A 25,093-nucleotide genomic window follows, 5' to 3' on the forward strand; every position below is an offset into this window, starting at 1 on the left:
TTTTCATGTGATGCGCGTAGCGAGACGGTCACGAGATAATCGCCGGTGTATCTATTCCCGGCGTTCCCGATCCATCTTCTTTACGAGCTCGTCCGTCACCGGTCATTCATCGGTCCGGCGGTGGCGCCGGTTTAGGTTGCGGCGCTACGTGATCGCGTAACATCTCGAAATATCTCGTTTTCGTCGATAAATACGCGTGGAAAATGTTCCTGCTTGCGAAACTTTCCGAGCGGAGTTGCACATGAAAGTTGAACAGTTGTAATTCAAGCAGCTGCAGTTTCAAGCAAAAAGTTTTTTTTTTTTATGATCAAATATGAGAACAATACTGTTGTAATGAAATTACTTTGAAAACTAACTGCATTATAGTTTCGTTGTTCCGTGAATTATTTTCTTATTGTGCCGAACGTTGAATTTCGAAAGGAACAATCGATGATAATTTAACGTGAAATTATGTTGTAACAAAAATCGTGAATTTTAGCACATTGAACCCTTTAAAGCGCGTATCAGCCGCACCGCGGTAACCACAATGGAGCGGAAAAAGAATAGCACGAAGGATACACTCGGCAGCGCGAAGGGGCGAGTGGTTAATGGCCAGCCGGTGGTCAAGAGCTCCCTCCAATCAAACGGCCGTGAAAAGGGGGCCCGGATGGAGCGGAAGAGCGAAAAAGAGAACAAGCAAACGGGGGTGCGAGCGATAGCGCAAAAGTTAATCGTCCACGAGGTGACATTTGAAGAGGAAAGCGAGGCGCAAGTCGAGGGAAATAGATGGAGAAGGGCGAATCACACGTAAAATGGAAGTGCACAGTGCGACCGGGACGCCAGGGGAATAGCGGGGGGAGCGGTGGGGTGATTCGGCGGCGGGGCGTAGAAGAGTGAGAGCATCAGGAATGGCGAAGCGAGAGGGAGAGCGAAAGAGGGGCGAGAGCTGCATTGCAGTACCCGACCCTGGATAACGCAAGCACCATCTCTCGGTCCGCTCGCGCGATCTCGTCCGTGCGATCGTCCGGCAAGTAATTGGTTCCTTTTCGGAAGAAAGAAAACCCACATACCTTTTCGGATCGCTCGTATCAGAAACCCCAGATGTCGGCCGTACACACGTCGGACACGCCGGCGCGAAGGTAATCGCCCGGCGATACGACAGGTTCCGGGAAATTTCCGGAGAATATCCGGCTAATCCATTATCGGGCGGTGTGTTGTACGTTTCAATTTGGATTATCGCCTTTCCGCGAAAATATCCTCGAGACAGAAATTTCGAAAAATGAATTATATATATATATATATATATATCTCTCTCTCTCTCTCTCTCTCTCTCTCTCTCTCGGACGTATCGAATATTTATTATGATATTATATCTTCGAGACACACGACGAATCGAATTTCTCTCATTTTTCAAATGGGATATTTTTTCGAAAAAACGCACGTTTAATTCGCAAACGAAAGTGGAAATTCATGTAAGAGATCCGTGCAATCTCATGGGCATCAATCATACTTTTGCTTGATCACCGACGAGCAGGCGCGAAGTGTCAGCGTTGAAAATGAAAAATTTCCATCCAGTGTCGAATTCTTCCATCAGAAGAATTCATTCGTCGCGGCAGTCTCTCGGTCGGAAGGAGGATTCGGCGCGAGCCTTAAGCAACTGGATCGCATCTGTCCTTGATGTGTCTTTCAAGAGATTAGAACAAAGCCGGCTTCTTATCCCCTGCCCTCTTAGGACATTACTCAGTGTCTCGCCGTGCCCGGTAATGAATAAATTTGCCAAAAAAGGCAACAGGGATCACGAAGCGCGGCTTAAGTCGCGAACTCGCCGGCTTTCGAGCCGTGAGCGGAGGACCCATCATCCTTGGAGCCTATCGACGGGAATTATTCGTAACTGAGTCTCAGAGTGGTCTCGGATAAGCAGTGTAGTAAGAAACTCCGCGAGAGACTTCGGATTATACAAGCATTAAAGAAATTACTTCGTCTCTCGGAGAGCCCGAAGTTCGTAGTACTCGTTTTCGACTCCAAGTCTACTATGCGATACTGCAAAGACTTGTTCAGATCATCGTGAGGATCTGTTCTTTATCTACTGCATCACGGCCGTATCCTTGATTCGAGACGACGGCATCTATGTTCGTGGCTTTATTCGCCGGGGGATTATCCGAACTTTTAATAAAGTTAATTTTGGTCTCTCGGCTGACTCGAGACTCCGCTCTCGGATGAATTTTAACAAGCAAGCAATAGAGTTTGGTTGTAAGTCGAGAAGGCGGGTCAAGGCGAACGAAAATTAACTTGTACGGACATAATACGGAGATATAAGATTCTAAAAAGAGGATCAGATGGAATTGATTACGCTATCGAACGTTGAGAGCAGAAGACGTCGAGATCCGTAAATACTGCACGCGCGATTGAATTTCGAACGCCAGCTCAGTTAAATTTCGCTTTCCACTCGGCAAACGTTCGCCGTGCATTTCCGCTATTTTGGCGGAGTATTCTTGCCGCAACGATGGGCTCTGTCGATTAAGCGCAGCCTGCCAGACCAGAAAAGCTTCAATGGAGAATGAGAGCCGCTCTAGCTTAACACTCGGTGATATCGCGTCGGTTGAAACGAGGATGTATTCCGGTCTCTTGTTTAACTCGTTAATGGGAAATTTCGCGCGTATAATGACTTAGTTGGAAACGTTATTAAAAGAATGAAGGGCTTATTCATGTACGATTATAAATAACACTGCTCTTATCATTATATCGCTTACGTATATTATCACTTTTGCGTGAATTCGCAGAATTTGCTCTTGGGATTCTGGAGATTCTTTTAATTCTAGATTCTTTTAATCTAAATTCTTCGCGATGATCCGGATCCATTCACACGCCCATACAAAACACACGGTGGATTTTCGTATCTTAGAAACGTGGAATTCCTCGAAATCCTTCGCGCAACTTAGAAATCGCTCTTTCCGGAGAAGCTTTCCTCGTCACACCTCCTTCGTAGCTTTCGGCACGGTAAGAAGGAGAAAACAATTTCGAGAGTGCAATTGCGGTTAGAAATGGAGAAGACACAGGTGAGACGGATCGATAACAATCGAGTATATAGCATGGCTTTCACCTTGAGCATCATTGGATTACTCGCATTAGAAATAGTAATTATCGCAGCACTTACCTTCTGTTAAGTGCTATTCACTAATTAGTGGATAAACTTATTACTGCCATTACTAAAATATAGCTCATTGCGGCACAATCGAGTGAAAATATCAACAATCGTACAATATTGATTTATATCCACTGTTTTCTATTGGAAGCGCCGCTTGGGAGAAATAATGACACGTTGCACGTATATCCACCACAATCTTTTAGCAGCAATGTAAATTTAGTGGAAAGTGCACACCTATCTACGGCCGAGCGGAAGTAACCCGTGTAATATGGCCTCCGCTCTCGGAACGTAGCAGCACTAACGGCGGAAATATCTCTCGGCGAACATGCGACGAAACGAAATGGAAAACGCAACGAACAGGTATCGACGAAACGCCACTAAGTCCATCTTCTAATGCAAGGAACGTATTGCGCCATAATACAAGAACAACTGCCGGTACTTTAAAAAATTACAGCAATCTGCTCCTGAAAAGAGCCGTGGGAATTTCCTCGCGAATTTCCTCCACATTTTTCCCGAAGCTTCCCGCAGCTCCTCCGCTCTTAACAGCATCAATTCGATTCGCGATTTACCAATGGACAACACGAAGCGGTTGCAAGGTGTAGGTTTATCTTTTGATCAAGCTCTGCGAGGAAAGCTTGAACACGCAGACAATTTCGAAGCTACCATAGAAGAGATCTGCAAAAAAGATCCACCAGTCAATTTGCCCGATTTCAAACATTCGGTATCCGACAAACTAATGATTATCTTACATTTGTGAAAAAATATTCCGGAGAAATGTATTTCTGCGACAAATAATAGTGCAAATATCAGCTCAATGCGGCTCGATATAGCTTTCCAAATATAATGCACCTTCTCTTACGCCTGCCGCTTATGAAGCCGCTATTCCCGACGTAAAGTCACGGAAGAGATAGGGCAAAGGTAAGAGCGCTGTTGTGTGCGCCGGTATTTCAATCCTTTTCCGTCCAACGCGCATCTCAGCTCGCTTATCTTCAGCAAGCTATATTTCGTATTACTCAACGCATTCCGCACTATTAAACGTGCCGTGATGAGGCGTGATACGGTGGCCGGTTCCGCGTTAATCTCCGCCTCGTCCTAAAGCCGGCGCAAGGGAGAAGAGCAAAAGAGGGAGACGCGAGACACGCGAAAGGTCATGAAGATAATAAAACCGGGGCGGTTTCGGCGTGAGAAAGAGAGAGACGGAGAGAGAACGAGCGACACCCACGCATGCTCTCTACGTGTACTGCACTCCGCCTGCTCTCTTTGTGGCTGAGCTCTCGCATTGATTGCGAGGCACCACGATACACGAGCGGGTGCGCGAGGTGTCACATGGAAGTCTTCCAAATACATCACCGTGCCCGCTGCCTGGCGGAGATCGATACGAATGGCAACACACAGCCGCCGCCGCAAGTTTTTGAGACGTCGCGTGCAAGTAGGTCACGAGATAACGTACGTTATCACATATATCGCGCGATGCCCCGGCGTCGGCGGTCTAACGAGCGAAGTTTTTCGCCAGTTGGAAGAAGGAGGAACGCAAACGGGAATGAGAAACGCTTTAGCCCCAGCGTGCTCGCGGAAAATATATGCGACGCGCCCCCGCGCCACGACGTCCCGCGGGGCGTGGATCGCGGATGTCGATCGTTGCGAGGTGACCGGCGCCGTTCTCTTTTCATATCCTGCGCGGCTAGCCGCTCGTTTTACAACGCTGTCACGGCTTAGGAGAATGCGAGCGCATTATTTTTTTCAAGACGGTTCTCGAACATTTCGCGAAAGATTTTCGACAGATACCGAAACACGCGCGAACGAAAATTTATAACAGTAGATTCTTCTTTACAGCAAGATTATATTATTTACTATATCTAGTTGAATATTTTTGCCTCGAACTTTTTAGCTCGTAAAATAATTACACATTAACTGTCGTACCAGGAAAGTCCACGCGTTTCAACGCGACGTATGTACTTTTCAGATAAGAGAGATATTTTTTATTGCGCGAATGAGATAACGGCAAATTACCTGTTATCACGTGATATTTTGTGGCAGGACCGTTTTGTACTTATGTCATGGTTAAAAATTCCACGAAGCGCATTACGTACCCGATCGTAGGAGTAGGTCAAGGGATATAAATCAGCCGATTAATATGGCTTCTGAGGCGACAAGAAAAGGGCGGTTAAATTGAGCCAGGCATTTTCGCGAAAAGCTCGTAATTGACGCGATAATTATACGAAGTATTCTTCTATTAAATAAGTAAACTGCGACAATTTGTTCTAAAGCATTTTAATAAGAAGTTTAAAATTATATCAAGCTAATACGTAAAAATAGGAAAAGGAAAAAAATATGCATCGACGAGACGTTTTTGAAACAAAGAATTAAGTAGAATTATTTTGGTGCTCTTGTTGTAAATTTTTAATACGGATTTTTTTACTTTTATACTTATATATATTTCTTATTTCTATTGAGAGGAATATATTATCACATTATGTGTTGTCTAATTGAGCCACCTTATGCCAGTGCGCGGTAATCGGTAAGGTGTCGCGGCGACCGCAGAATCGTGCCTGCCGACCAGAAACGAAGCGCTCGGAATCTGTGTCGGCGACATGAGAGGACGCTTAAATGGAACTTGGCTCAAGTTTTCGACCGATACCGCCGATCCGGCACTGGATATCGCCAAGTTCATCCGGGGTTTCATTCGCGTCGCCGCACGTCCACATGCCGAACATTTCCCGCGGGGATCAACGCGGAGAGCTCTTAATCCGCCACTGAGATAATGCTGGCATTGTAAGCGAACAAAACTCGCATCGTCCACCTCGCCCACCCAAAACACATCTCGCACGAAATGATCCGTCTTTGCGAGCGCCAATGTTCCTTCATTGTATAAACTGTATAGATTGTCGAATCAATAGTCCGCTAAGGTCCGACTTAAAGTATTAGTCTTTAATCTTTTACACAATTTGTTTACGTAATATTGCAGTTATCGAATATAGATATTTATATAATTACTAGAATTTTTGTTAGAGCTCTCTTTATTTTTTTCTCTTTAATTGCTGCAAACTTGATTACACAATCCATAGATTGTAGGAAAAAAATTACAAGACACATTACACGGAGAACAGCGATATTGAAAATACATTAGCTGCTGCTCTTTTCTATTTACTCCATTTACTCTTCTTTATAATGAACCGTAATTAATAAGAGTTAATTATACCCCGCTATCGGCGAAGAGTAATTAAAGTACGCTAATTAAATATTTTCCGGATACGGCCGCAATTAGACCTGGAACGACGCTTTGTCATCCGAGAAAGTAGTTCCAACTTCTTCTTCCGCATCGGCGACTATCAGTTTCTATAGGAGAAACTTGAATTTAATTACTCGGGCATAGTGGTCAAGCGCAGCGTACGAATTGTCGACTGAATTTCGCGAGCATGGAAATTGCTCGGCCTGTCAGCGGTCGAACGAGAATGGCTATCGTAAAATGCGTCTGTCAGAATCCTCTCGCGAATCAGTGGGTCATCATATTCGCGTTGAAAGCCCAATCAGAGAGAGAAAGAGATAGATAGAAAGTGTAAAGAGCACTTTGCTCGTTATCAGAAAATCTTTCAATTTTATTCGATATCCACAGTCAACAAAGTCTACGTTTTTCACGAAGTAGAGCTTACGAAAAAAAAAGCAACACATTTCTTTCTTTTTTTCTGTCGAATTCTCACTTAGAGAACAGGCTAAAATTTTGCCGGTATGGATTTCTCTGCTCCATCTCGCCGTAGGCTCTATATGAAGAGAAAGGGGGAGAACGGTAGGACGGGACCTTCGAGAGCAACTTGATTCAAAGTAATTTAGCGGCCAGGCCCGAAGTTGCTGACTAGTAGGACTTGAAAGTTTCCGGCATTAACAAGACCGAAGGACGACGCCTCGGCTTTCAGTCGGCGGAAGGTGACATTAATCTATCTCGGGCAGCCGATGATGAATTTGCTCGAATCGAAGGAAGTATGTTTCCACCAAAGATAAACTCGCGCGGGTTTACTGTCGTAAATACGTTTCTCGGTTACCCCTCGAAAATAACTACTTAACTTTATTCTCACCTTGAACACATCTTCCATAGAGTCTGGCGTTCGTAAATTATTCGAATTGCTCTAATACTTTAATAATATTAGAAGATCTCGTGCAATGTGATTGATGTTTCAAGAATTCTGAAGTCAATAATACGAACTTCTAATTAAAAATTTAGATTTGTCTTTTTTAGATTCTATCTTTCTCGCTTTTGTGGCTAAAAAAATATAAATATAAATATAAATATAAATTTAATGTTAAAAATATAAATTTTTAATGTTTTAAATTCAAAGAACTGCTTAATTATTTTAATAAAATTTATTTAATTATATTCAACGTAAGAAAATACTTATCTCGCGAACAAAATGTAGGAATATCACGCGAATGTCGCGAAAAATGCAGTGAAATAGAAAGGAAGAAAATGCTGATAGGAAAGATGATAATCGATATGATTGAAGCCCGCAGGACCGATTTCTGCGAGCTTCTGAGCTCGACAAATTGCTCTATTCTTATCAGGGCACAATCGAGGCTACGATATATGACTCTATCTTGAACTACGGGTTATTTCGATATTTTTCTCTCATGGCTTGCATTCAACAAAAGAAAGAAACTGAGAGCAAAAATTTTCATACTCGAAACGCATGTAGGATTTCTATTATTATTCTCATTCTTTCTCATAATACTTTCATCGATCTAAGCTGTTATTATTTTCTCTGTTTGCGAAAAACAAAAATGTAACAACGGTGCGAAAGAGATTATTATTATTAATAACACACCGCTATTATTATTACGGCGACGTGAAATATTGTGCCGTCACATTAATATTTTCTTTGTCATATTTTTTTGATATTCTTTGTATTTTCTTCTTTTATCGTGAAATATTTCTGAAAGCGGGAAGTGAATTGAATCACATCCTTCGACCGTGCTCCACCATTACGAGAAAGTAGCAGGTGTCTGCGAATGGATCTCACCCCCCGATTCGAGGATTAACTATCCAGGAAGTAGTCGCGAATGCCCTTGAGCGACGTAAAACCGTGTCAGAAATATACCCGTATCGCTGTCCGACTGAAATAAAATTATGTAAGTCCGATCGAAAGATGAGAAAAGGTCCACGGGAGGAAAATCGCCGGTCAAAATGTACGTCGTCAATACTCGTCTCCCTTCTTTCGTCGCTATTCCCGTCTGTTCTCGCGTCTCTTCGATAAAACGGTCCATGTGACAAATCGACTTGGATAAATGATGAACCCGAAAGCATACGTGGATGTTCGCGAAACTGTGTCAGTGGTTCCATTGTCATGAGCCGCTATTACCGGGTCGAGCGTCCTTAAAACGTTCGTAAAACGCGATGTCGTAGCCGTCGTCTCCGCCGTTGTCGACGATGCCGCGTCGACGTAGTGCGCCGTTATTGACGAGGCGCTGTGACCCGTATTCGGTAACTGCGCGCTCGTCTACCTCCTCTGGCGTTTCCTCTCCGTAACTCTCGTCCCGCTTCGTCATCATCATCCATCGTCATTCTTGGCATCGTCATTCATGACCGACAGCGATTTATCATTATCTTAACTTTATATCTGATACCATGAAACTTAATTGAGCGATTCGAGAGTCTAATGAGAAGCGGATGCGCACGAACGAGCGAATCGCGTTTCACGAACACATGTTCGCCGCAATTGCGGTTTGACCTAGCTCTCGTGGTTAGATGCTGACAAAATTCGTAAAGGACACGGTGATAGATAGTTAAGGAACGATCAAGGATAAACGGCAGAAGAAATAGAGATTCAAGAGAATTGGAACATTTCTGTGAGTAGAAAAAGCAGCGGTTGTTTCCGAGGCGGTTGTTTGTCAGATGAAAACTGAAGTTTCCTAAAGTTAACATGACATGAGTTTGTATCCAGCATAAATATTATCGTATCACGTCGCGGCTTTCTGCCAAATATTTTGTCATCTTAAACATTAATGAGAATTTACAAAAGTGTTTAATAAGAATCGAGATGGAAATTAATATTTGAAACATGAAACATTTGAATAATGAATATTTATATATAATAGAGAATATTAAAATAGTACAAAATAGAATATTTTATGAACAGAGTATTTCGTAGCGCGTTAAACATATGAGTCATCTCGTAACACTTGTTTTTGCGTGATGTTGTGAGCGCGCGGTCACCTTGTGTTGTTTCGCGCGGCGACACATTCGGCGGGCAGCAGTCGCTCCGTACGTATCAACGTCGAACCACGATCGCGACAAGTACCCGACAAACGCGATCAGTCGACCACGAATAATTAAGCTCTACGATTAATTAGCATCTTAATTGATTAAATCGCTTATCGTAATGTAAGCGTAAATATCGACGCGACGTCTATTTATCGAAACAGGTATTTCATACGGTTCATTTATTTAAAGTAGTAAAATCGAAACGATGGACGAGTGAAAATTGTAAATGTTTTATCGCAATATTTGTGATGATTTAAACAACAGATAACGCAATGCATTCATTATTTATTAATGACACATTTGTTTTGCGAAATTAGGTTACGTTATTTTACACACTTGAAATACGTAGCGCTTGCATGTAATATTGTATTTCTGCTACATATTTTTGCGCGCACGATTCAACGTATTTATTAAATATTAACTTAGCTTTATTGGTATCAGGCATATTATGTAGTATCCGAGTGAAGTTGCTAGCGCCACTTCTAAATTTTTCATTATCGAGACAACGTAGGTATAAGACGTATCAACTCCGAGTTGAGTGGCATCGCGATGCGTTTAATTAATAAGTAAAGTTTTAATCCAATCCAGATCTTGATATTTCTCAACCGTATAGCATAAATTTGATGTTTGTACATTATGATTTGTTGAAACTGAATGATTCTCACGTATTGCGCGAGATTTATTCCATCATGCGCAATTAACGAAGCGGTGCTAACCATATTTTCGCATGTTACATTCCGCGGATATTTAACATTAATTTTAACCACTATATTTACTTTTTTATGTTGCCAGAGTTGTTAATATGTTAATACTGTTGATATAAAATGACAATCGTCTTAAAATACGGGCGTATTTAATATTTGTTACTCAATGCTCGGAAAGTGTAGAAAAGTGCAGATGGGAGCAACAGGTATAGCTCCGTCTCGCGGTGGCCGCCGTATGAAGTTAATCGCTCGACTTTTCGGATTCTCTCCAGTCGAGATTCGTCCATTATGCTAATTTGCAACACATTACAGTGTCTGGCGGATTTAGCTTTATAAAATGGTGTAGAATCGCATTTTTTCGCTTAATTCCTCCATCATGATATACTAAACGACGAGAGCGTGGTTAATATCGACGCGAAGTACCGTGTCAAGTATTGCACGAGCGTCGGGTGGTAAGTGTGCGCGTACCTAACCTCTCTTTCGCAAACATAATTTATATTAACTATAATATATTTTTATGTTACAGATTAAGGCGCTACAGCTCAATGTGCTACAATTCCATTATCGCCGTATTTTTTTTCGCGTGAGTTTTCTAACATAAATGATAAAGTCCGTAGTATCGTGTAAAATGTCGCGTAATTGTTACTATGCAAAAAAGTTTGCATTAAAAATGCGTTTAACGTCGGAAGTGTCGGGAGTGTCGTACAGTGTCGCACGATTCGTACGTTATTGTATTTTCGCGAGTGTAGTGTGAGTGCCACGAGAAAAAAACAACGGCGGAAATCAGTGAGGAGGAGGAGGCCCGGGCGGTATCGGACAACGGCGGAACAACTATTAGGTAATTTATTATTTATTTGCCATGTTTTTATTTACTCTTGATAGTCGTTTTTTGCAACAATTCTACTTTATTCAGTGCATACGCAATTCGATACAAGATTCATATATAAAATATATTGCAATATTTTAAAAGAAATGGTTTCGAATATTCCATAAAATATTTATAAATTTAATGATTAAAAATATTAAATATTTTTAATGTGTTTGAGATTTATAACTTTGATGAATCTTTATATAAGAATTAAACTTTTATTAATTAAATTTCATACAAATTTATATGTCAGAAGAAATTTGTTTTTCAGAATTTAAATTTTTAATCAAATTTAATTATTTTAACTAAATGTTTAACTTGAAGATTGAATAAAAAATTGAATGTACACAATTATTTTTTAAATTTATTATTTATTATTATTTTGAAGAACGCTACTGTAATTTTAACATATATTTTTATTTTACAGATCAACGTTGCTACACCTCCGCTGCTGCGCATCATATTGGTGAGTGTTTATTTTTTTCCTTTTTGATTAAAATTTTATAAATTATTTTCACCATAAATAATATATTCAAATTAATGTTAAACAATAAATTATATAGTTGATATATATATAAAATATATAGAATATATATAGTTTATGCAAGGTGAATTATTTTTAATTTTTAAGCAATAAACTTGAAAAATAATATAAAATGAGATGAGAAAAAATTAGATGTGAGACAAAATTTGCAATAGCGACAAATATAGACAGTAAAACATGTGTATTATTAATTCTCGCAAATTATTTGATTCGGATTTATTATTTATTTTTAAAACTATCATATTTAACTTGGAAATATTTGCATCAATTTAATTTGTACGCATAATAGCGGTGTATCGTGAGAAATATTAAAATTGAAGATAAAAAAGGTTGAATATACATAATTGCCTCACTTGTGAGAATAATTCAGAAAAATTTTTAGCGAAAACGAATAAACTAATAATAAGAAACGGAATAATTTATTACTTGCGTTTACAAGTACATTGAAGCATGAACAATTTTACGTCGTAATCAGGCGATACGATTACGGGGAAAAGGGACGTATTTTACTGTACTCTCTCTACAATATTTGCTCCTCGCATATAACTCCGTGCTTCTTCATGTTCTCTCTTACTCTCTTTAAATATATACATATATATTCACTCGTTTTCGTTTACTCTATCTTGCACTTCCTTGAAAATGTCGAGACCACCCAGACGATATTCGTTGGCTTACGCGCCATAATCTTATATTTTCTAGCAATTTAAGATATATTCCAGTGCAATCTCGCCTTTGTTATGGCTGACCTATTTCCTTTTTCTCACATTTGCGCAAACCGCTATTTTCGTGTCACTTACATATAAATTTAAGTTTTAATATAAACTCCAACACACTTGAAATAACTAGACAGCGAAGAAATTAATGTATTAAAATGTTTTACCTGTAAATGTTAAAATAAATTTTTAAAAAATAAAACGCGCGTGAAAAAATAAATATCTTCGGACAAAAATATCTTCTTACGTGAGTGTCCCGTTATCATAATACAATGTTGTGTTTTAACAAGGGAAAAAAGCGTAGGGCGCGTGATACAATTAAACCCGTACTCCCACACGACCGACCCCACGTGGCATTCGATTTTATCTCGTGATTCTCATCAACATTATCCTTATTTTTCTTTTCTTTTTTTTTGCTTGCCGTCTATGACGGATCGCGAAACAATCGCCGGGAAAGGGTCAGCATGAGAAGGATCATTATCCAGAATTGTGCCGAGTAATAAACCGCTGTTGTATCTGCCATCTCGGTCGATTTCTCCCGACTAACCTCCCCTTCGTCCCTTTCTCCCTCTCGATTCTTCGGTACATAATCCGAAAGACTCTCGAGGTTCGCTCGTGCAGGAAATAGCTCGACCTTGACCTTTCACCGCCGTCCCACGATCTCTCGCTTAAGAGTGTCCCGAGGTGGCAGCAGCGCCGGAGAGGGTGGCTCCGACCCCTTTATCGATTCCTCCACGCTCTCTCGAGGACCCCTCAGAAAACTGCGAAAGACTCAGTTTTTAATGGTTTCCGCGCCGAGGACCGAGAGTGTTATGAAACTGTAAACCTCTCGACTAGTCGAAAAAGAGGTAAAAAGACGGCCTGACTAACTAAGATCTGTCCGGTGTTCTTGGAGTTATCCCAAGTGTTATAAAGTAATACGAAGTTGCTTTCATTAGAGATTTGCATCTTCATTTCTCTAACTGAAAAAGTGCACTTTACTAGAAATGGAGAAACGGTGTCTGATTTAAAATTATGGACGTGACTTAAATTTTCAGTTCAAGCAAACAATTCTTCGATTGAAAATGAGGGCAGTCTTTTATTTTCGCGCATTAATTGAAATAAATAAAAGGGAAAAAAAAATTTGTTGAATATATACATATAATAAATAAAATGTAGAAAATAGTTTTATCGGTTCGATTGATTCCAATAAATCACTTTGATATATGAAATTGATAAAGTATGACTTTTCCACGCAACAATTCTTCATTTTTGGTGAAATGCGTTTTACAGATGATGATAGTATGACTTTTGTAAACGATTTGCCTTTTACACAATAGACATGTCCGCCGCATTCAAATGTTGTTGACAGCTTTACACATTCGCTAACGCGTACAGTAAATTTTTACAGAATATATTTCACGTGACTTTACGGTTTCGTAACTCGTAATTTTTATTTTATGGCGCATCCATTTCATGTTAAGAGAGGTATCATTATCATCTAGGGATCAAAGTGTCATTCAACGTAATGCGTTTCATTCAGGTTAGAGGTCCCAAAGCTTATGAATGCATGCATGAAAAATGTATTACCGACAAGAAAATTTTGATTCGTCATTAGCTTCATTATTATTATCATTATTATTATTTGCAAGATTTGGCATCAGAAAAAGATAAAATTTTCCAGATGAAAATAATATTATACAAAGTTGTACACAAGTTGCATAAGTAATGAAATAATTATAAATTTATGATAGAGCAAGTTGTATTGCACGTGTGGTTTTAATGAGGAAGTATGAGGAATTAATTACTAATAATTCATACGAGGAAAAATAATTATGATGATTTTCTTCACTACTTTGCTCGTTTATTTTTTTTTTTTTTTTTTTTAGCTACGGTTATTGCAAATTTTTCCGCGATTCGAGAAATCATAGCTACGATGTCCTTGACTCTCGATAATAAGGTAATTCACGGTATGCTCGTAATATTTTATCTCCGCGTGTCTAAAAATAACCGACATGGTAACTCAATCGCGAGTACGAAAATTTAATTCGACGCGCTTGAAATATATCGTCGGCATCGGCTTTTCAATATTTTATCAGTTTCAACGGCGTGCGACGCTCGTTGAACAATCACCACTTAATTTGCACACAGGAACTATGCGGTGCATCCGTTATGCGCATAACTAAACCGTTCGCACTTGCACCTGGTGACGATGCGGGCCGAAGTGCTATCTCGGAAAGTTTGCCAATTAATCCGCGCAGCCCGCTCAAACGCAGTAATGCAGTACGAAATCGCCAATAACATTATCCTTGCATAAATGCGATGTCCGACAAGCACATTTGCGACTTTGGCACGCGCATATATTTCTACTAGATACTATTTATTATTAATAATGCGTTCGATTTTCGTCAGAAAAGGTCAAATTTCTACAATCTTAACTCTAAATATCTAATCAGATGGAATTCTCGATGAAATATATGTATATCGAAAATTTAGATAAAATATCTCTTTTACGTTTTTATTTATTTTTTAATACTCGCGTGTGCCGTGACATTAAAATTCATTATTAGAAGAATTATGCATTGTTTGTCGCGAGAAATGGAGCCGATTACGCGAGGCATGAATACTAATATTGTCAGACGTGATTATAGTCGCGCGCGGACGGTTTATTACAAAGATCTCTTTGAAAAAAAGTACCCGGAGAAAGAGCGAATCGTTGACGGAAAAGGAGGCCTGATGGCGGAACCGCGAACACGGCCATCACGGTAATGGGCCTCAACGCTGTTATAATAATCGTAAATGCATAAGTACGCCACGTTGCCGCCGCTGTTGTCGAGTTTCTTTATGGTAATACGACTATTGTTGAGAAGATTGTCATCTTGGCCCATGACTTCCTCATTGAGAAGCTGTTCACGTCCGACAGTGAATCTTCGGCGTACCCACAACCGTAAATAAGCGTTATACGTCCAGCGACGGCGCGACAATGTAGCACATTTTGTTAAAAGAAATGTTTTCCGTACAGCATCTTTCGATAATTGAAATGCGCGCAAATATATAATTTTCGCAGTATCGAGAAACTTCGGGACGCCTCTGCTGCGTGAAACGATTGAAAAAAAAAAAATGGGTCAACATTTTTTTTACAAATTCTCTTATTTTCTTTGTTACTGAATTTATCTCCAAACTTATAGTTACATGTCAGAAAATATTTTGTGTGTAAATATCGACCAAATATTTTTCTCATTTTTCGCGATATTTGTAACAGAATGGAGAAAGCTGCTAAAATCAACATTCACGGCCTTCCCTAATGCCCGGCGTCGCTTTCACCACACCCTCCTCTCGTATATTTCTCCCCGATATTTTCTCTCTCAGAGTTATATACCCATCGATGACCCAATTCGCGTCGGCGTAGGCAGGCCGCTACACCGCATATCGCATAACTATCGCCTGCGGCGATGCGATCCGAGCAGGACGACCATGCCATCTTTCCACGGGGGCGTTTCCTACCTTTCCAGCGAGTGAAGGGAGAAAAGGTTTCTCGCTAGGGTCGTATCCCGGATCGGAAGAGAGAGAGAGAGAGAGAGAGAGAGAGAGAGAGAGAGAGAGAGAGAGAGAGAGAGATAGAGAGTAGGACGGGTTTGTATTAAAGGTAATCCCTTTTGTGGAGAAGATAGAACGAAACGGCTCCTCACGGATTAATATCCAAGAACGTATTTATAAGCGACCGCATCGCGCCGTGAGTCCTCCTGAAAGGGGCAGGGAAGCTGCGGATATTAAGCTCTTGTTACAGAAGTTCTTTCTCATATCTGCTACGTTTCGTTCAGATTACTGGCAGTGGCTAGGGAAAGAAGGTAGGGGAATGTTACGCGAGACTGAAGGAGCAATCCGGAATGCTATGGAATTCCTAACATTATAGAAATGAAATCGCGACAATACGAATTCTGTTAAATTCCATTGTTTCGTTCCTTCACAGCGAATCACTGGTTTTCAGTCTCTCTCTCCTTGGCCTTTTATATCAAAGAAACTGAGCGAAACAATATTGCCACTTTTGGCCCAAATATGTAAAAATATATGATGTAAAAACGATTAGGACTTAATGTTACATTTACCTTGACGCGAAATATCTCAGCGCCCTTCGTTTTAATCGATTTTTCTCTACGATTCTATTGTCGTAGGATATTAAATCTATTAAAAGTGTTTTCTCGCCATCTGTTACGGAACGTGATTTTGAAATAAGCTCACCGGATTGCGCGTCGGTCGCATCCGTAATATAATTTTCCCGCTAAACTGGGTCAAAAATGAGATATTCTATCAGATCGGAACAAGACGTTCCGAGGAATTTATTATGATCGCCCTCTCGGCAAACTATATCTCCGGGATTTAATAAAGGTAAAGACGCCATTCATATTGGCTATATACCGTTAAATACGATTAGCCGATTGATTTATCGATGAAAGAACGTTGTTAAAAGATTCGCGTTACTTTCGCCACGCCGTCTCTATTTTTACGACGTTCTATTTGCCATCATATTCAGACTGCTTCCGAATTATTGATTTGCCGTTAAATCCACTTCTGTGAACTTGGCCCCCCAATGTTTAAATATGAAAAAAATTATTAGAGTTCTGGATGTCCCCCGAAGAGTTCTAGAGTTCTCAGTCCATTTTAGAAAGAATTCTGCCATTTAAAGTAACGAAAACACCGTTTGAAAAATCGGGGAGTTAACTTCACGACGCCTATTATGTAAAAAATTCAAATTTTTTTATAGTTTTGAGTAGATTTCATAGTTCTACAGTTCTAGATAAGTTTCAAAAATAGTTCTGCTCAAAAAACTACAAAAATAAAATTTAAAATTCTCGACTTAGGAAACATAGAAGACGAAAAATAGCGTTCAATTTTGGTTTTAGCATTTTGAGTTTTAAGGATAATCGTTAGAACTCGTGAATTAGAACTTCTAGAACTCTGAGCATCCAGAACTCTAATCGTTTTTTTCAAATTTAAAAAATGGAGGGCCAACTTTGCAGAGGTGTTAAATCCTAAAACTGCAACATCCCCCGTTTAAACGGCATTATTAATTCAACGTATTTATAGCAAGCAATAATGATCAATCTAGCATATTGCTAGTTGCTGTGTACGAACTGTAGAGAATTCTACGTAACGTCAACATATAGTGTTCATTAGAGAAAAGGATTAATTAAATTGCATGATAACATATTACGCGGTGTATTACATCGCAATGGCAAATATGTACCGCCATCGATAAATATCAATTTTCATAGATTTATTAAACCTGATCAATGATTGATTCATGCCGCGAACATTATACCGCGGAATAGACTTATTGTGCAATTATAAATTAGCACAACGCTATTTATCTATATTTGCTGTTAATATAAACTCTATCTCACGCAATCATCGAAACGTGCAACTACATTTAAGATAAGCGTATAATCATTATCTATATAGCTATGAGAGGATTGCTAATTCGACGATAAATTGCTAGAAATAATTGCAATGCCTTCCGCGCGATAGCTGGATAACTGCGCACAACTATCTCATTTAATTAATTCGTTAATTAAATGGGTTCGGCATGCGACGATAGGCCTCGTTTGATGTGGTTACACCCGTGTGAAAATACGTGTATTTATCCACGAATTCACCGGAGAAAATCGTTTGATCCAAGCGGGCTTGGAATAAGGTCGGTATTTCTTAATATAACAGAGACAAAACCACAGATTTCATCTCTACGCCACGCTCTTCTTTCCTCGTAAAATTGTCATCTCCGTGTGCACAGAATTGGCTACCCTTCTTACGAGAAATAAAATCTGACTCATGAAACTTCTCTCTTCGCGCTTTTAGTAACAATTCACTTTTTTACTCACTGTTTAATTAGGTCGACGGATTAAGAATGGGTACATCATGATAACGGTTTAGAGGTTTTTTTTATTACGGATTACATCATACGTTTATTTTACGTTTATTCCGGACCACAAATCGAGTTGTTTCTTTTATTTGCGTGTTATTTTGCGCGCAGATATATTGCGTCTTCAATTGTAAGAACACCGGGATAACTGTCGCATAAAATTCGTATAAAATCAAATCTTGAATCGGACGCTGAAAGCGAGATAAAAGCGGACAGTTCAGAATCAAATAACTCTCGTGGAGCAAACTTTTGTGAAAGTACTTTTAAACCGAACATTCTAGAAGAATGTGCGTTTGCCTTATTCGTCGAGATAAAAGTGATTCATGAAGAAGACATTTTTGCATAATATTTTGATATAAATGTACGATTAACTTTATAATTTTACAGCAATTTGCATGACGCGTTTGTTAAAATTCCCGCGCACGTCGACCATTTTCATTGTGTCGCATATTACGGCAAAGCCCTTTGTCAGGGCATACCGTTATCACGATGCGTTTAACGAATCGCATATTAAACGAAAAAAAAGGATAAAACCGCAAGAGTGTGTCGCATTTTATTGAAATATTATAATATATTTTCTTTTTAATATATCTTGCAATCTTTCCAGTACGTCGTTGATCATAATTTTTATGGTAGCTACTTTAATTAATACGAGCGCACGATATTTCTGACCTTTCGACCGCTTTACGACGAGATGTGAGCGCTACACGCGTAATTACACGAGCGCGATTTGTCAAGTTTCGAGGAAATGAGAACGAAATCACGCAGGAAAGAACGGCGTCGACGTCGTTTATGGCGTCGATCACGCTGTTGGGCCAGAAATTAATTTCGAGACGCCGTAAATCGAAGTGCGACCCGGTTGCTGGCATTTCTGCCGCCCGCGCATCCCGGAATTAATTGCCGTCGCCGTGGTGATTAGGGAACCATTCTGAGCCCCCGCCCCCGCTAATCCGCCGTTATGAAATATCTCGTTAGTATGTGCGCGTGCGACGGTATGCGTTCGCGCGATAACGGGGTGACGTGTATAAACACGTAGGATGGAGCTCGCGTACGAGGAGCATTCCTGCGCGCGAGAGACCGCACAATCGGCTGCAAAATTCCCGACGGCATTCACGGGCATCCTGTTGCCAGGTGCTCTGCAAATTTCTCAACTGTACCGTTCCGGACGCCGGAAAAATCGCAATCCTTTATCTTAAGAGCCGACGTATTTGGCGAGAAAAAAAAGAAATCTTACTTTTATCTTACTTTTGTAAAGGCGTCGAAATGTTTGTTTTTTTTTTATCAGAAATAATTACTTCAATCGTAAAAGTCGTTTATACATGCAACATATTATTTATACTTTTACTCGTTATAAAGCTTCGTCTCGAATCCGCCGCTTGGGCTTTACGTTTACTTTATAGAGATTGCGATAGAATACGACGTTTTATGGCTATCAGATGATCGGGATCTCTCGCGAGACGCTACTCGGATTCGCTTCCCGATGCAATTTCGCCGACGACGTCGATTTTCCATCAGTGCGAACACGGACGAGCGTAACTACACGCACGGGTGCGCTACGTCCCAGAGACTCCCGAGTCACTTCGAAACAGGGGCGGATCCTATATGTCGATTTCCTAGCTCGTTGTTTGCCCCGTGCTTGGGGTTTACCGATGGCACCCCTTTACGAGTCCCAAGCAGTCCGACTCGCCGTGTTTCGAGAGTTTCGAAACTCATCGTCGTCACGTTGACGAATCCTCCCGTTGGTTGGAGAGCAATCGCAGCAGCGGACCGTTATAGCTTCGCGACCTATCCCTGGCATCGGAATCGATCAAATTCATTTGATGTTCGATATACGGCGGTGATTACGCGGGGTTAGTCGTGTGATAGAAAATAAACTTTACTCGAGACTAAAGCGAGTTTTTAGCAATGCTCGGGAAAGATGTTCGCGGAGATTGCGACTTGGCAAACGCGCGAGAAAGTTGTTTAATTAGAAAATTTTTATTTTTATCTACACACAATTTGTGTACATTTCAATTTTATTACATCTCTTTTTGTATTTATCGTCAACTTTGAGAACAAAGTAGCAAATAATTTAAATCGCATTTCTAGCCATGAAATATTACATTTAGTTAATCGTGCATAAGTAATTTGTTTAATTATGTTGTGAGTATTATATATTTCAATCATGTGTGAATGTACATATATTCTGGGACGTCTAGAGTCACCTCTATACATGTTGAATCAAAATTTAGCTTTACGCAGAGAGAGAGAGAGAGCGAGAGAGAAGATAGTGTGCATTTGGCACTTCACGCCAAAATCTATACAAGCACGACATTTAGACTAATCCCGACCGGTGTGACGAAGGTTTAGCGCGGTGCTTAATCGAGTTGAGTGTCACGTCTGTATATTGACGTACGTATATTGACTCAACCTGTCGCTCCGCGCTGTTAAAATTGATACAAAATTCTGCGTGGGAATAACGAGGCGCTGTTCGATCGGACTCGAGCGGACGACACGCGGAACAAGCCGCTCCGATGCGTGGCCACCAACACGATGTCGATGTCAGAGAGAAGCCTTGACCCGCAGTAGCATGACCGATACTAGCAACTTTGTGTGCCACGAAGGAAACGGCGTTTCCGCGCGATAGTTCCATAACGGATTCGTTGATTAGTGTCGTGGCAATAATGGTAGTAATCATGTGAAACTGTAAATAGATTCGTAATTTTTAGTATTAAAATTTCTAGGAAAACTCGTATTTTTTTCACGCAAAGTATCAATTTTGAATGAAATATTTGCGCACAATTGTGTGAGTAAAATATTAAAAAAAATTAGTTTTATCTCGTGAAATGGGCGAAAATAAGGATTTCCAGAGGAATTGTCAGACTACAATTCATCGCGCTGCATCGGCCAGGTATGGCGGGGTTTTCGCCAATAGCTTTGCTCCGCGAGCTCCGGGCTTCCGCCGCCCGGCTATAATCCCAAATGTCAGAGTTCAGTATAACGTTGATCAATATTGCCTCTTCGGGCAACTTTGAAGGATACGTTTCTTTTATGTATCGCGGCTATATAATAGGCGATCATGGCTCGCTTACGCTCGCAGCGATATTGTACAGAATTTTCTACGGTTTCATAACGGCGCGTGGATCGTGATACGTCGTTCGAATTCGCAGGAAATAATCGCCGCCATTACAGTACGTAAATCAAAGCACAAAGGATCCGCGGAAATTAAGGAAGTTTCGTAATTACGTCGCAGGCTGTTCGCGAGTAAATTTATACACGAAAGCCACTGCCGCTGCTATGAATACGATCTACGTAGAAACAAATTTGTAATTTCCACTTAGTGGTGACTCCGCGATCGTAAATTTACAATGATTGACAAATAAATGAAAAATTCAAACAGTTGGAAACTTTCTGGTATTTAGTAGCTCGTTTTCCAGATAATTTATGAAAAATCAAACTACAGGGCAATTATCGAACGAATTGTAATTAAAATACGTTGTTCGTAGCAATATATTAAAAAATATCGTGAAAAATTGAAACTTTCTTCCGTAATTGACGGCAAAAGGTAAGGAAATTGAGTTAATACGGAATTAATTATGCCCTTGTGACAGATTCTGACTGAAATAAGCCATCCATTAAGACGGTAATTGAGTAATTAAAGTCTACCTTAGGCTCCAAAAGTTTTGTTCTTCGAATCTTCCGAAATTTTGCAATCGGGAGTTATAAAAGTGCGCGAGCGCATCGTAAGATTAATAAATTTCGCATGGAGCAACTTTATGATAACCAACAATTCAAACAATTTCATGAATGAGACAGCTAGATCTATATTCCGACGATGTGATAAAACAGTTTTGCGATTATATTAAAATACGGATGACTAAAAATTTTACAATGATTCGATACTCTGTATGGAATTAACAAATACTCGTAAAATCAATCATTTTCGTCAACAAACGAATAATCAATGATTATTCACGATGATATTTACGATGCTTGCGTTTATGAACGGATACGTTGATCCATTATTGTAACCGAGTTCAGCAAGGAAATCAGATTATACTGGCACGCTGCGAATATCACGAGTTCATCCGATAACCTTCGATATTTCAAAGCGATCAATTAATTCATTACGTAAACTTATTAAAGAGCCATGTTCTATTGAGTGAAATGACTATTTTGTCGAATTTTTTAAGGAACACATTTCACAAAAGTGTATTTTCTCATTTTCCGTCATGAAGCGCAGGAAAGAAAGAGAGAGAGGGGGGGGAGGGGGGGAGGGAGAGAGAGGGAGAGAGGGGGAGAGAAGCGTGCGCGAGCGTACGCGCCTTGCGTTCCGGCGCGTACGCGCCGGTGCGAAATTGCTGACCGCGGAAAGAGAATGTCCGCGATCTTGTCCCGGCAAGGACGAGGTCGCGAGCGCGACCTAATCTTTCCTCTGCTTTCTGCCCCACCGCGGCCGCGCTACACGCGAACCGCCCCTAACGGGGCTCGCTTCCGCCGGCGGAAAGGTTCCATGTATGTATATACGTGCCGAGCTGTGCAGAGTGCAGCCGTACCCCCGGGCCGCGTTGTGCACCGTGGGTGCATCGTGCCTGCACCTCCGAAGAGCGCAGGGGAGAAAGAGAGAGACGCCAGGGTGGTGCCTGGTCGTGGGAGGCAGAACGAGGGAGAAAGGGAGGAAGAGAGAGAGAGAGAGAGAGAGAGAGAGAGAGAGAGAGAGAGAGAGAGAAGGGAGGGAGCTCCGACGAAGGTTGAGCACGGGAGGTACCCGCTCGAGAATTCGCTTCCGTGTCCCAGTAGCACTAATGACCGCCATCCTACCCCCTTTCACTCCCCTACGCTCTCCCGCGCCCCACCATCTCGCCCTTGCTCTCTCCCCGTCGTCGAGAATCGCGCCCCACTCGCTCGACGCCTCCTCTCCTCTTCCCCTCCCCTCGTCGCTCTCTCTCTCTCTTTCTCTCTCTCTCTCTCTCTCTCTCTCTCTCTCAACCCTCCGCGTAACACACATCCAGGATGACTCGAATTACGTCACAACGCCGAGAGCGTACGACCTGTTCCCCTCTCTCCCTTTTCCTCCTTCCCCCCCACCCACCCCTCGTTTCTCTCCCTCTCTCCCTTCCGGAAAGGTACCTATCGGTTTACCTCCGCAGACCCGACTCCCCCGCGATCGCCCCTTACGCCCCGCGGTGGGCACCCAGCGGCGGCGGGACCGTATACACGCGCGATATATGCAGCACTCTATATATCTATTCCGTTATAGCGGCCAGCACTCGACAAGACCGAGGGGAAGCCGCCAGTCTCCGCTGGTACACCGAGCTGCGTGTTACTCTTCCTCGTTCACTACGTTCGCGCCTTTGTCTCAGGTTGATAGAGAGAGAGAGAGAGAGAGGGAGAGAGAAAGAGAGCGAGAGAGAGAGAGAGAGAGAAAGAGAGCGAGAAAGAGAGAGAGGGAGAGAGAAAGAGGGAGAACTGACAAAACGGAAAAGGAATTTACAAAGGGAGGAAGAAATAAAAAAATCACACCGAAAAAGCTTCGCTCTCGCATTCTCGTCCGTAATACCGTTCGGCGGCCAAACGTTTACGTACGCGCGCACGCGATACACACGCGTACACGCGTGTAGCACGGACCCGGGCCGATCTTTATCCCTAGTAGAGGTGCGCGTGGAGGGCAAGTCGGGGACCGCAAGGACGGATTACAGGGACGTGTGTGTGGGTGCTTTAAGCAGCGACTCCGAGGAGTAACACGTACAGGTGTGTATTCATCGTCGCGCGCTAGAGCGCACGTGTTGTACCGACGAGCGGCGTTTGTGCACGCTCGTGACTGCGCCCGTTCGCTGCTCGTGTGTCACTCTGTGTGTCGCATGCGTATGTGTATGTGTTGAGAAAGGGGGGAAGAGACAGAAGGTAGAGAGAAGTGTTGAGATACCGTCGCGGAAATAAATGAGATTTCTTTCCGACGCTTTCCCACTGCGCTCGAGTCTTTCTATGCGTTTAAAGGTCTCTTTAATTATACTCGTATCGGGGCGTCACATATGTCCCGCTCGACGCTCTCGTTGCTTCGATCGATACACCGTCGTCGTCGGTGTGTGTCGATTTTTTGTTGCTCCAATGCATTATTAACATCATGAAGCTTTAACGGGATATCTTTATTACGTTTGACGTTATTAGACGGCGAAGTGAAACGACTGATCTCGACATCTGTTTTATTCTTGTTCAAACACCGTCGTGCGATTTCGTCGGTTAAATTCATTCTCGTCGTGAACGTAAATCAAGAAACGCGTATCAAGTCGCGTTGGTTTGATTAAGCTCGTCTTTATTTGACTAGTCGAAACTTATCCATCTTTAATTTATTGACAAGAACTCTCCGCCGCAAACTCTCGTTCGATGTTTCAGAACTCTTGAATAAATTAGTTGTCACTTGAAAACGATTTTATTAAATATATCAAAAATTTAAATTCCTATAATCAAGTACACAAATCAATTGACAATTAAGTTTTTTTCGATTAATCAAACAATAATCTAATGGTTCTGATAACAGCGAGATTTTATTAATTCTAAAGAAATTATTTATCGACTATTAATATTTTTGCTCATTTTGCGAATTTCATTTTTCGTTAGATATGACTCGTGCGCGGTCTAGATGGCATGAATCCTCCGAGGATCTCATTTAGGCTGAAAGCTTACAATGATTATATTAGACGGATCGACCTACCGCAAGGCTGATTCTGAGGTGTGCGAGATTGTCGGCAAGTGTTAATCCGATAATACCGAATTTGTGCGTCCCGCGATCGTCATCGGGCCTAACCGTGAAGTGAGTGTGCCTCTTTAAAGACGTGAGTAATACGTTTCCACACATTTCGACCTTGCTACGGCACTTATGCTACGAATGGACATTAAAATGCTCTTTTATTCGCGCCTTTTTTACATTTCTCGAAATCCAGAAAATTTAATTACAATTTAAAGTGAAGATAATATATAAATCCTTGATAGGGATATTAAAAAAGTTATATAATAT

The 25,093-nt window shown here is 41.2% G+C and overlaps 1 protein-coding gene across 3 annotated transcripts in view; it reads left to right on the top strand.

Moving 5' to 3' along the window:
* Positions 1-25,093, top strand: part of LOC105679089 (protein Tob1-like) — a 159,076-nt gene that overhangs the window by 66,603 nt on the left and 67,380 nt on the right. The window contains exons 1-3 of one of the 3 annotated variants that reach the window (XM_012378880.2): positions 10,167-10,530; positions 10,605-10,916; positions 11,374-11,412. The gene's annotated coding sequence lies outside the window, so the exon portion shown is untranslated. Of the gene's footprint in view, positions 1-10,166; positions 10,531-10,604; positions 10,917-11,373; positions 11,413-23,306; positions 23,830-25,093 lie in introns of those variants that run through there. The other 2 variants (XM_012378881.2, XM_012378882.2) reach the window with 2 other exon arrangements.

Source organism: Linepithema humile, chromosome 2 (genome assembly GCF_040581485.1).
Source record: "Linepithema humile isolate Giens D197 chromosome 2, Lhum_UNIL_v1.0, whole genome shotgun sequence".
In the NCBI taxonomy this organism is placed as follows: domain Eukaryota; kingdom Metazoa; phylum Arthropoda; class Insecta; order Hymenoptera; family Formicidae; genus Linepithema; species Linepithema humile.